At 41.2% G+C, this 10,406-nt stretch overlaps 1 long non-coding RNA gene across 1 annotated transcript; it reads right to left on the bottom strand.

Annotated features, from left to right (window-relative positions):
- Window positions 1-2,784: 2,784 nt before the first annotated feature.
- LOC147341354 (uncharacterized) lies at window positions 2,785-6,778 on the bottom strand. Its single transcript, XR_015159653.1, has 3 exons — window positions 6,514-6,778; window positions 4,586-5,973; window positions 2,785-4,036 (listed from the first exon to the last, which is right to left on the bottom strand). It is a non-coding gene; the product is annotated as an uncharacterized LOC147341354 (long non-coding RNA).
- Window positions 6,779-10,406: the final 3,628 nt, after the last annotated feature.

The following is a 10,406-nucleotide window of genomic DNA, read 5'->3' as shown; positions in this document are numbered from 1 at the left end:
TATGACCTCTGTGGCTCAGAAATCTGACCCAGGCCAAAGGGAACTTAAGAGCTGGGCCAAACATTTCCCATGACCCTTGCTTTAGAGAATTCTGACTCAGGCCAGAGCCAACTTACACCCTGAACCCCACATTTCCTATGTCCTTTAGAGAGGGTATCAGGCAGGAAGGAAAGGCATCTCCAAATGGAGGAGATAGGCAGCAAGTGTCAGACACTTTTTCTCTCTCCCTTAAGCAGCAGGAGGAAACAAACTACAAGTGTCGGATTTTTCCCTTCTCTAATTTCTTTTAAAATTTTGTGTTGCCATGACTTTACCTGGTTCCACCTGAACTTAACTTGCCTCAAACCCTGAGGTAACCATACATTTTTCTTATGGAAATGTTTTTCTTAAGCTATGTTAGTGAACTATGTATTTACCCTGGACTCTGTCTTTCTTCACATTGGTTCTGCCTAAGACTCAGAAGGGACTTGACAAGCCAGGATGTTTTAGTCCTGCAAGTGTTCTTTTAAGCTATGCTTCAAGGAGGCTATCACTTTGCTTGGAAACCTGCCTTTCTTCAAGATTCATGTCAATGGTTTTATGGCACAGGACAACTCACCTTGTGCCAATGCTATCACAAAATGCATGATGTGGGTGAGGAGCCTGGTGCCAGTCTCTGAGTTGTGAGACGTTTCCTTTCTCTAATTAGCAGCATGCTGGTAGTGATATCAGTTCAGTTCAGTTCAGTCGCTCAGTCGTGTCCGACTCTTTGCGACCCCATGAATCACAGCACGCCAGGCCTCCCTGTCTATCACCACCTCCCAGAGTTCACTCAGACTCACGTCCATTGAGTCAGTGATGCCATCCAGCCATCTCATCCTCTGCCATCCCCTTCTCCTCCTGCCCCCAATCCCTCCCAGCATCAAAGTCTTTTCCAATGAGTCAACTCTTCCCATGAGGTGACCAAAGTACTGGAGTTAGCGATGTAACTTCTGGCTAAAGACTAGCATGGGGACACTCTTTCTGCCCCCTTCTGATGTCTACATCACAAGCTTACACTATCTACTTCATACATTTATAAAACTGTATTACACAAGCACTCTGAGTGATTAGGCTTCATCACTGGCGCAGAATTGAATTCCTCTCCTCTGGAGGCCAAGAATCCCCAATTCTTTCCATGCTCAACAACATTTCTCCTTGCGGTACACAGGTCTGACACAGGAAAGTGCTACCTTACAACCTGAACCCAATATTTCCCATGACCCATGCTCTAGAAAACTCTGACTTGGGCCAGAATCAATTTATTTCCTGAAACCCACATTTCCTATGTCATTTACTACAGAAAGTATGACTCAGGCCAGAGCTAATTTAACACCCAGACCCAACATTTTCCATGGTCCTTGTGGCACAGAAGTTTGACTCAGGACAGAAGTAACTTATGCTCCTGACCCAACATTTCGCATGCTCCTTGCAGAGAAGTCTGACTCAGGAAAGAGCCTATTTAACACCTGGACCTAACATTTCCCATGATCCTTGCTTTAGTGAAGTATGACTCAGGCCAGAGCTGACTTACTACCCCAACCTAACATTTGCGATCCGCTATGTGGCACAGATGTTTGAATCAGGCCAGAGAATCTTTACTACCCAGACCCAACATTTCCCATGACCCTTGCTTTAGAGAAGTCTGACTCAGGCCAGAGCCACCTTAGGCCTGGAACCCCACATTTTCTATGCCATTCATGATACACAAGTCTGACACATGCCAGAGCAAACTCACCACCCGGACCCAGCATTCCCCATGCCGGTGGGAAAAGGGAAGTCTGACTCAAATTAGAGCCATTTGACGTTCAGGATCCAACATTTCTATGGCCCTGTGTAACACAAACGTCTGACTCAGGCTAGAGCAAACTTTTTCCCCAGACCCAATATTTACCATGACCTTCTTGTGACACAGAGTCTAACTCAGGCCAGTGCCATCTTACCACCCACACCCAACTTTCCCCAAGCACCATAGTACACAGAATTCTGACAACAATCGCCATGTCCACAAGCTACCAATGCCACTCTGGGCCTTCTTTAGGACTTTCACAAGGCACTTGGGTTGTGTGAGCTTTGAAGGAAGTAGAGTCTGGCAGGTATCTCAGTAGAACATACCAAGAATAGCTGCTGACTTTCAGCTGTCTCTTTATGGCAAACAGGGACATCTCAACAGGAGAGCTGAGCTCAACCAAGTACAGTCAACCTCAATGGGCACCTCCCAGGAGACCCTCAGAATACTCTTCTAGGCCACAGTATAGGAGGGGCAGTGGCCACGTTTCCTGAGCTGTTTTTAACAGCCTAAGGCAGTGCCCAGACTGAAGCAGGAACACAAGAACTTGTCTAGCAGTGACATCTAATAGTCTGAGGAATGCTGTAAAGAAGGGTAAAGCCCCCGTTATAAAAGTCTCACCTGTGCCTGAAGGCAATGTAGTCTCATGTCTCACTCAAGGATGTGCATTTCTATCATTGGTCTTCATGCTTTGCCGATCCCAGGCAGGGACAAGTATGTGGAAGGGGAAGAAAACACTTTTTGGATACAGGAAGCTTCTCGTATTTTTCACACCACAGTGCTTTGTCCTTAATCATTATGAGCAGCTGCATCCAGTGCTGCTCTGCCCTACCCTCTGCCCACCTGCAACCCGCAGGCCTCAGAAGGAGAGACCACGGTCTATATGCCATTCCATCTTTCCTGATCAGAGACTCCTGCCCTCGTGTGACCCAGTAACCTCTATAAGCCTCTCTGAAAGAAGAGACAATCAAACTGGCTGGCCAATCAGCCATGAAATCCATTTATTTCAACATGTATTCTCCCCAATTTGGGGAACATTTACCTTACCCGTTATTTCTACTACAGTAAAAACACACTGTGTCACCCCCAGATAACGATGTTGACTGGAAATGAAGTGGAGATGGAGGTGTGGGAACCACTGACTTTTGAAGCAAGAAAATATTACTTAAGAAGGCTTCTCACAGCTTCATAAATAACATCACCAGATATGGGGCCAGCTAAACCCAGCTGTAACACCCATCTACACCATATGTGGGGGGAGGAGCTCTGTTACCATGGCAATGTAATGATCCATTCTATACAACGAATGTCCCCTGCAAAATAGAGCTTTATCTATTTCTTACAAAGAGTACTCAAATCACAGGATTTGAGAAGATTAAGAAATAAACCAATGAAAAGAACTGAGGATAGTTCTTGCTTCTATTAGCCTTCGTATCAGTGGTGGTTGTGGTGGATTTCTTAATAGCATCAGCACCAGCAAAAGCACTATCATGGCCACCACCATCATCGTCATTTCCAGTAGGCTAACATGCCACTCCAAATGACTGCTGGTATCCTGATGAACCTAGTTTCTGCACATAACAGGAAAGCAGTATAAAAAAGAAAGATACCCCATTGCAAAATAATCGCCTTCAGATGCCAAATATTTCCCATTTCTCTGTCACCCACAGAAATCAGGGGCAAGCATGAGCTTGACACAGATAACTTAGATTGAAGACCTTAGACTGAAGACATTACCATTCCCACCCGAGAGAAAACATTCATTATTTGAACTTGATACAGGTAACTTGATAAATTCATTCATTGATATGGATAACTTGACACAGATAACTTGATACATTCATCGATTGAGCTTGATAAATATCATTTAGATTGAAGACCTTAGACTGAAGACATTACCATTCCCACCTGAGAGAAAACATTCATCAAATATATGCCTCAGGAGGCTAAGTGACTATGCAGGGCTAGGGAACAGCACCAGGAATAGCACAGAGGAGCCAGGTCACATCTGACCTGTACTGAGTAGCGTCCACTTGTCTTGCTCAAGACTGTCAGTTCTTGAGACTGCCGCCAATGGGCAAAACACTCTTTGCGAGTGCTCTGCCTTGTGACTGCTTCCTAAGAAGACAATAGTCAGCAGAAGTACGCATGAAAAAATTCACTGAGGCCCTTCCCCCTCCAAAGAAGAGATTCAGGATGACTGGGATGCAATGGGCAGCCAGTACAAGCCTGTGTGGAAAGGAGAGAAGGGGCCACGGTTAGTGTTAAGTTTCACAACTCTTTTGTCTAGCAGATGAGCCGGGCTTGGTCACCATCATGTCTCATGGTGACTGAACACAGGTTAGGAGAAACCTTTCTCTCAGTATTATACATTTCAGTCTGTCACCGCATGAGGAATCCACAATGACACCCATCATCCAAGGATTTAAAGTAATTTAACCCATTAAAAGTGTAAAAGAAAAGAGGATGAATGTCAATGTGCTGGGAAAAGGCCACACACTCTAGTTTCCCACCAAAAAGGAAATGTGTAATTTGAACATCGGTGGGTGAAATTCAGGACTTGTGATGCCAGCTTCTGACTCAAACTTGTACCACTAATAAACCAGAGGAACCAGAGCTGTCTGTTGAGACCGAAGGTTAGAAGGCTCTTTGAGTACATTTCTACTGAACATTTTCTCCTCCCACTTCAGTTGAGCAAATGACCTCACCTGAATGTTGATAAATTAATCAACACAGAGAAAAGAAATAACTTAATATACAAAGAGGAAGAGTAGAAACCTTTCTGTCACTGCCAGGTAACAGTCACCCTCTGGCCAGCAGAGGGTTCACACCCTGGAAACTCTTCACAGGTGCAGGTGTGAAGCCATGTCAGCCGCCACATGAGGTGTCTAAGTTGACCAGTGCAGAATGTCACTCTCAGTAAGGAAAAGCCGAGTCCAGGGCTGCCTCTTGCTTTACAGCAGGACTAAAGACTTGTGGTTTCCAATAAGATGCTTCAGTAACTCCTGAGGTAACTTGAGGGACCAGAGAAAGGAAACAAGCGTGTAAATGAAATGATGCCAAAGTGTAAAGAGCTGGGGCAGGAAAAGGAAACGGTGGCAAGAAAAGGAGTTGAACCTAATACCATCCCTTTCTGCTCCAGCAGGTGGATTCACAAAGTGGGGGACAATATTCCTTGAGCACCAACTGTACCCGAAGTACTTAATAAAGGTTATCACACTGGATTCTCACAACATCCAAGACAGCATGCTAGAGATCCCATTGTGCAAAAGAGGGGGGAGTCAAGCTCAAATGTGATACTAAGAGAGAGCTGAGAGACTTTCAGATTCAGATACTGGAGGCTTTTTGTGTACGAAACACTTAGTATAATCCCAGCAATGTCTGCAAGGAAACACACAGCCAAGAATTACTTGAAGGGTGAAAATTTGAAGAAGTATTGATTCCTGACTTGACAATCACTTCTATTATATTCCCAGGAACCTTATCACATGTAAAAGGGGTCTGGGAATCCACCACTGACCACCACCCGCTTGGTCCACAGGTTCCATTTTAGACTTTTTCATAGACAGAAATATTTTCAATTACCTTCAGATCCATATTGTCATATTTGGGAAAATGGCACCCAGGCAGCACAAATTCCTCATTCATGTGGTTTATTTTCAACAGGCCAAGCCAGTCTATCTCTCTGCTGCCAGCTAGTACATGTATTTCCAAGCAGAATAAAAAGAGAGATCAACCCTTTGATGGTAAACCATCAAAATCATGTGATTTTGAAAACTGACATTCTAAAAGTCAATGTGTCTGCAACACAGGCAACAATGAACAGAGGATCATGATTAAGGACTGGAAAAAGATACCACTGTCTTATTTAAGGAACTGATTCAATTAACAGCTTCCACCACAGAATTAGCAAACCATGTCCAGGGAGAGACCTCGACACTGTTTTCTTAGGGACCCAGGAAAAGCATTTCAGCACCATCTTCAGTTATGCTACAGGTGACAGGAAACAAATCTTATCCTCTGCCCAGCATATTTGGCCCACATAACATAAGTTTGATCTTACGTGTCTAGTGGATCAGGCCAGTTGGTTCCAAATCCACTCTTCACTTGACAGTCCCCTAGGCTGACCAGCACTGGACTTTTCCATCACACGTCCTAGAGGAGACCTGCAAGAAGACTGCCTGTGGGTAGACAGACTACTGCAGGAAAATCAAGTAACTTGAAAATTCATATAGGTGGGTGTCTGGGGCAAACACACCGTTTCCCTTATGTAGAGAAGCTTCCAAAAACATTGAGCTCTGGAACCCAATCATGCTACATCTTCCCATGATCAAGTAGGCCAAATGTTATGAAAGGTAACATAAGACAGAGACTGATCTTCAGAGATATGGCTGCCTCTTGAAAATGAACCACTGGTTCATCCGGCTTTAACCAAATATCACAGAGCAATTATGGAACATTACAGTGAAAGGCCATGACACTTGAAGAAGGATAGTCTCAGAGAACACCTTTTACTTTTTCTTTTCTCAGAGCTTGGGCCAGTGGACAGTTTGACATCAGTCGCTGCTGTTAAACAAGGGTTAAAAAACCAATCAGAAAATTTTTTCCTTATTTATGCAAAAAAGATAATGGAAAACTTTTACAGAAAACTTATGAAACAGCCCTGGACCTACATGTAACTGGGTTAAATGACACCAAACACTTACATTTTCGGCAGAAGATCCCAAACTCCATTAATCGCAGACGTAGTCAGATGAAATGCATTCAGTGTCATAACACATCAAAGACAAAGTCATATGATTAATTCTGCATTTAAAAATCAACACTATGCCCCAATGTTTATTCTCAAGGATGTTTATGAAGAAGGAACAATACCAGAATATAAACAAAATTACTCTATCAAACAAGAAATTATAATACAAACTAAAGCATAATCAGAAGTGAAGTTCATTTCCTCTCAATTGAAATTTGCACAAAACTATTTAAAGAAATACTAGGGTGCCCCAGGGGCACAATTTACTGAATGCAGTGGGATGAACATGTAAAATGAAAATGTTAAGAGCATCCAGTCTTGGCTGACAAGAGGGGCTCATGCACATCCACAGTGACTGTGCACATTCGAGCACCCAGCCGGTCCATTCAATTCAGAATATGCCCACTGAAAATACGTTTATTTGAAGAGTATTTGTGAAACACGACGAAGATCGCAGTTAAGCAAAGTCAAATGATTTCAACGCCCTAAAAAGGCCCACTCCATTATAATGTATAATGAAAACAAAAGGAGAACGCTGGGTGCATGATATCCTTCTCAGTTTGAAAGAAAGCAACAGCCCAAGAGAAGGCTCTTCTCTTATTTGTAACCTTCAAACATCACCAAGTATTTTAAGGGCCATTTGTGCTTGAACAGAACGATCTTAAACACACACAAAATGCAAAACTGCTTTCAAAGGTGACTGAAGACCATGTCCAGGGTCTGTGAACAAGCCCCAAGCCGATCAAGCGGTCTGTGTACTCAATTTTCTCGTTAACATTCTCAGGATTTGTGTTCCATTTTAAGGCAAAACCACGAAGGAGACTAATCTGAAAGTTAACAAAGAAATGATATTAAACTTAAAGCCAAGTTGTTAAATGAAACACAGAACACCAAGGCAGCCAAGGTCTGTCAGCTTTCGAAATAGCGCCCAAATGCCCTCAGAGACTTACTTTCTCCTTTCACGTGGAAAATAACAGAAACACTCTCAATGGTTAAGAAATGGTTAAGAAAGTTACCTAGGACTGTTACTTTATCACCATGCATGTCTCTGGGCAAATACACCCTCCTTTCTAGAGACTGTATCATGCTAGCTGCACCAAGAGTCTACTTTCTCTGATTATTTTTCTACTTACCATTCATGTACATAATCCATATCTTTGGCTATTTGGGGACGTTTGTGTTTCCATCAAGTGTTCTGCCTATATTTCCCTCTAGGAGTTTTATTGCTTTTGGCCTTACATTTAGGTCTTAAATCCATGTTGAGTTTATCTTTGTGTATTGTATTAGGAACTGTGCTGATTTCATTCTTTTACATTTAGCTGTCCAGTTTTCTGAGCACCATTTATTGAAGAGACTGTCTTTGCCCCATTGTATATTCTTGCCTCCTATCTCAAAAATAAGTTACCTATAGGTGCATGGGCTTATTGCTGGGCTTTCTATCTTGTTCCATTGGTCTATGTTTCTGTTTTTGTGCCAGTACCATACTGTCTTGATGACTGTAGCTTTGTAGTATAACCTGAAGTCAGGAAGCATGATTCCTCCAGCTCCATTCTTCTTTCTCAAGACTCTTTTGGCTATTTGGGGACGTTTGTGTTTCCATATGAATTGTGAAATTTTTTGTTCTAGTTCTGTGAAAAATGCCACTGGTAATTTGATAGGTATTGCATTAAATCTGCAGATTGCATTTGGTAGTATTTTCGCAATATTGGGTCTTCCTACCCAGGAACACGGAATATCTCTCCATCTGTCCATCTCATCTTCGATTTTTTTCACTAGAGTCTTATAGTTTTTATCTATAGTTCTTTCATCTCCTAAGGTAAGTTTATTCCTAGATATTTATTTTTTTGTTGCAATGGTGAATGGGATTTATTCCTTAATTGCACTTTTTGATTTTTCATTGTTAGTATATAGAAATGTAGGTGATTTCTGTGTATTGATTTTGTATCCTGCAACATTGCTAAATTCACTGATTAGCTCTAGTAATTTTCTCATACTATCTTTAGGGTTTTCTATGTACAGTATCATATCATCTGCAAACAGTGAGAGCTTTACTTCTTCTTTTCTGATCTGGATTCCTTTTATTTCTTTTTCTTCTCTGATTGCTGTAGCTAGGACTTCCAGAACTATGTTGAATAATAGTGGTGAAAGTGGACACCCATGTCTACTTCCTGATCTTAGGAGGAATGCTTTCCATTTTTCACCATTGAGAAGAATGTTTGCTATAGGCTTGTCAAATATGGCCTTTCCTATGTTGAGCTTGGTTGCTTCTATGTCCTTCTTGTTCCTTCTATGTCATCCTTTCTTGAAGAGTTTTAATCATAAATAGGTGCTGAATTTTTCAAAAGCTTTTTCTGCATCTATTGAGATAATCATATGGTTTTAATCTTTCAATTTGTTAATACGGTATATCAATTGATTGATTTCCATATAATGAAGAATCCTTGCATCCATGGAATAAACGCAACTTGATCATGGTGTATGAGCTTTTTGATGTGTTGCTGAATTCTTTTTGCTAAAAGTTTGTTGAGGATTTTTGCATGTATGTTCATCAGTGATATTGGCCTGTAATTTTCTTTTTTGTGTGTTGTCTTTGTCTGGTTTCCATATCAGGGTGATGGTGGCCTTGTGGAATGAATTTAGAAGTGTTCCTTCCTCTGCAAATGTTTGAAAGACTTTTAGAAGGATAGGCATTAGCTCTTCTCTAAATGTTTGATAGAATTCTCCTGTGAAACCATCTGGTCCTGGGATTTTGTTTTTTGGGAGTTTTTTTTTTTTTTTTTTTATCACAGCTTCAATTTTAGTGCTTGTAATTGGGTTGTTCATAATTTCTATTTCTTACTGGTTCTGTCTTGGCAGATTGAACTTTTCTAAGAATCTGTCCATTTCTTCCAGGTTATCTATTTTATTGCCATATAGTTGTTCATAATAGTTTCTTATAATCCTTTGTATTTCTGCATTGTCTGTTGTAACCTCTCCTTTTTCACTTCTAACTTTGTTGCTTTGATTCTTCTCTCTTTTTTTCTTGATGAGACTGGCTCAGAGTTTTCTTCCAAAAGGAAGAAAGAATTCAACCTTCTTCAAGGGAAGATTTCAACTTTCCTTGAAGCCTGAAAAAAGGAGACCTCAAACACAATAACTTAAAAAGAAGTGAAAAGGCAGAGAAATACTGCACAAGTGGTGGAACAAACTAGAAACACAGAAGTCAAAATAATTGAAGAGGAAATAGGAAAATTACCTGAAAAAGAATTCAGAATAATGTTTGTAAAGATGATCAAAAGCCTTGAAAACAAAATGGAGAAAATGCAAGAATCAATTAACAAAGACCTAGAAGAATTAAAGAAGAAGCATACAGAGACAAAAAATCAAAATTATTGAAATCAAAAATACTCTAGAAAGAATCAATAGCAGAATACCTGAGGCAGAAGAATGGATCAGTGAGCTGGAAGATCAAACTGTGGAAATAACTTCAGAAGAGAAGAATAAAGTAAAACGATTAAAAAGAAATGAGGACAGTGTCAGAGACCTCTGGGACCACATCAAACACACCAACATTCGAACTACAGGCTTCCCAGAAGAAGAGGAAAACAAATGGTACGACAAAGTTTTTGAAGAGATTATAGTTGAAAACTTCCCCAACATGAAAAAGGAAATAGCCGTTAAGTCCAAGAGGCAGAAAGAGTCCCATACAGGATAAACTTTCATGACTATCCCTGTGACTGAAAGTTTTGGTAATAAAACACTTGTAGGGTTCCTGATGTAGTTCGTGGAATTCACCAGCAGATGGCACTGCTCCACTACCTTTTCGAGTTAAATGACACTGTACACCCTCCCATTGACAGCGACTAT

Source organism: Bos grunniens, chromosome X (assembly GCF_055505025.1).
Source record: "Bos grunniens cultivar Pamir isolate PY7600 chromosome X, Bosgru_T2T1.0, whole genome shotgun sequence".
In the NCBI taxonomy this organism is placed as follows: Eukaryota; Metazoa; Chordata; class Mammalia; order Artiodactyla; family Bovidae; genus Bos; species Bos grunniens.
Note: the sequence above shows the minus strand (reverse complement) of the source record. Positions and strands in the feature narration are given on the sequence as shown.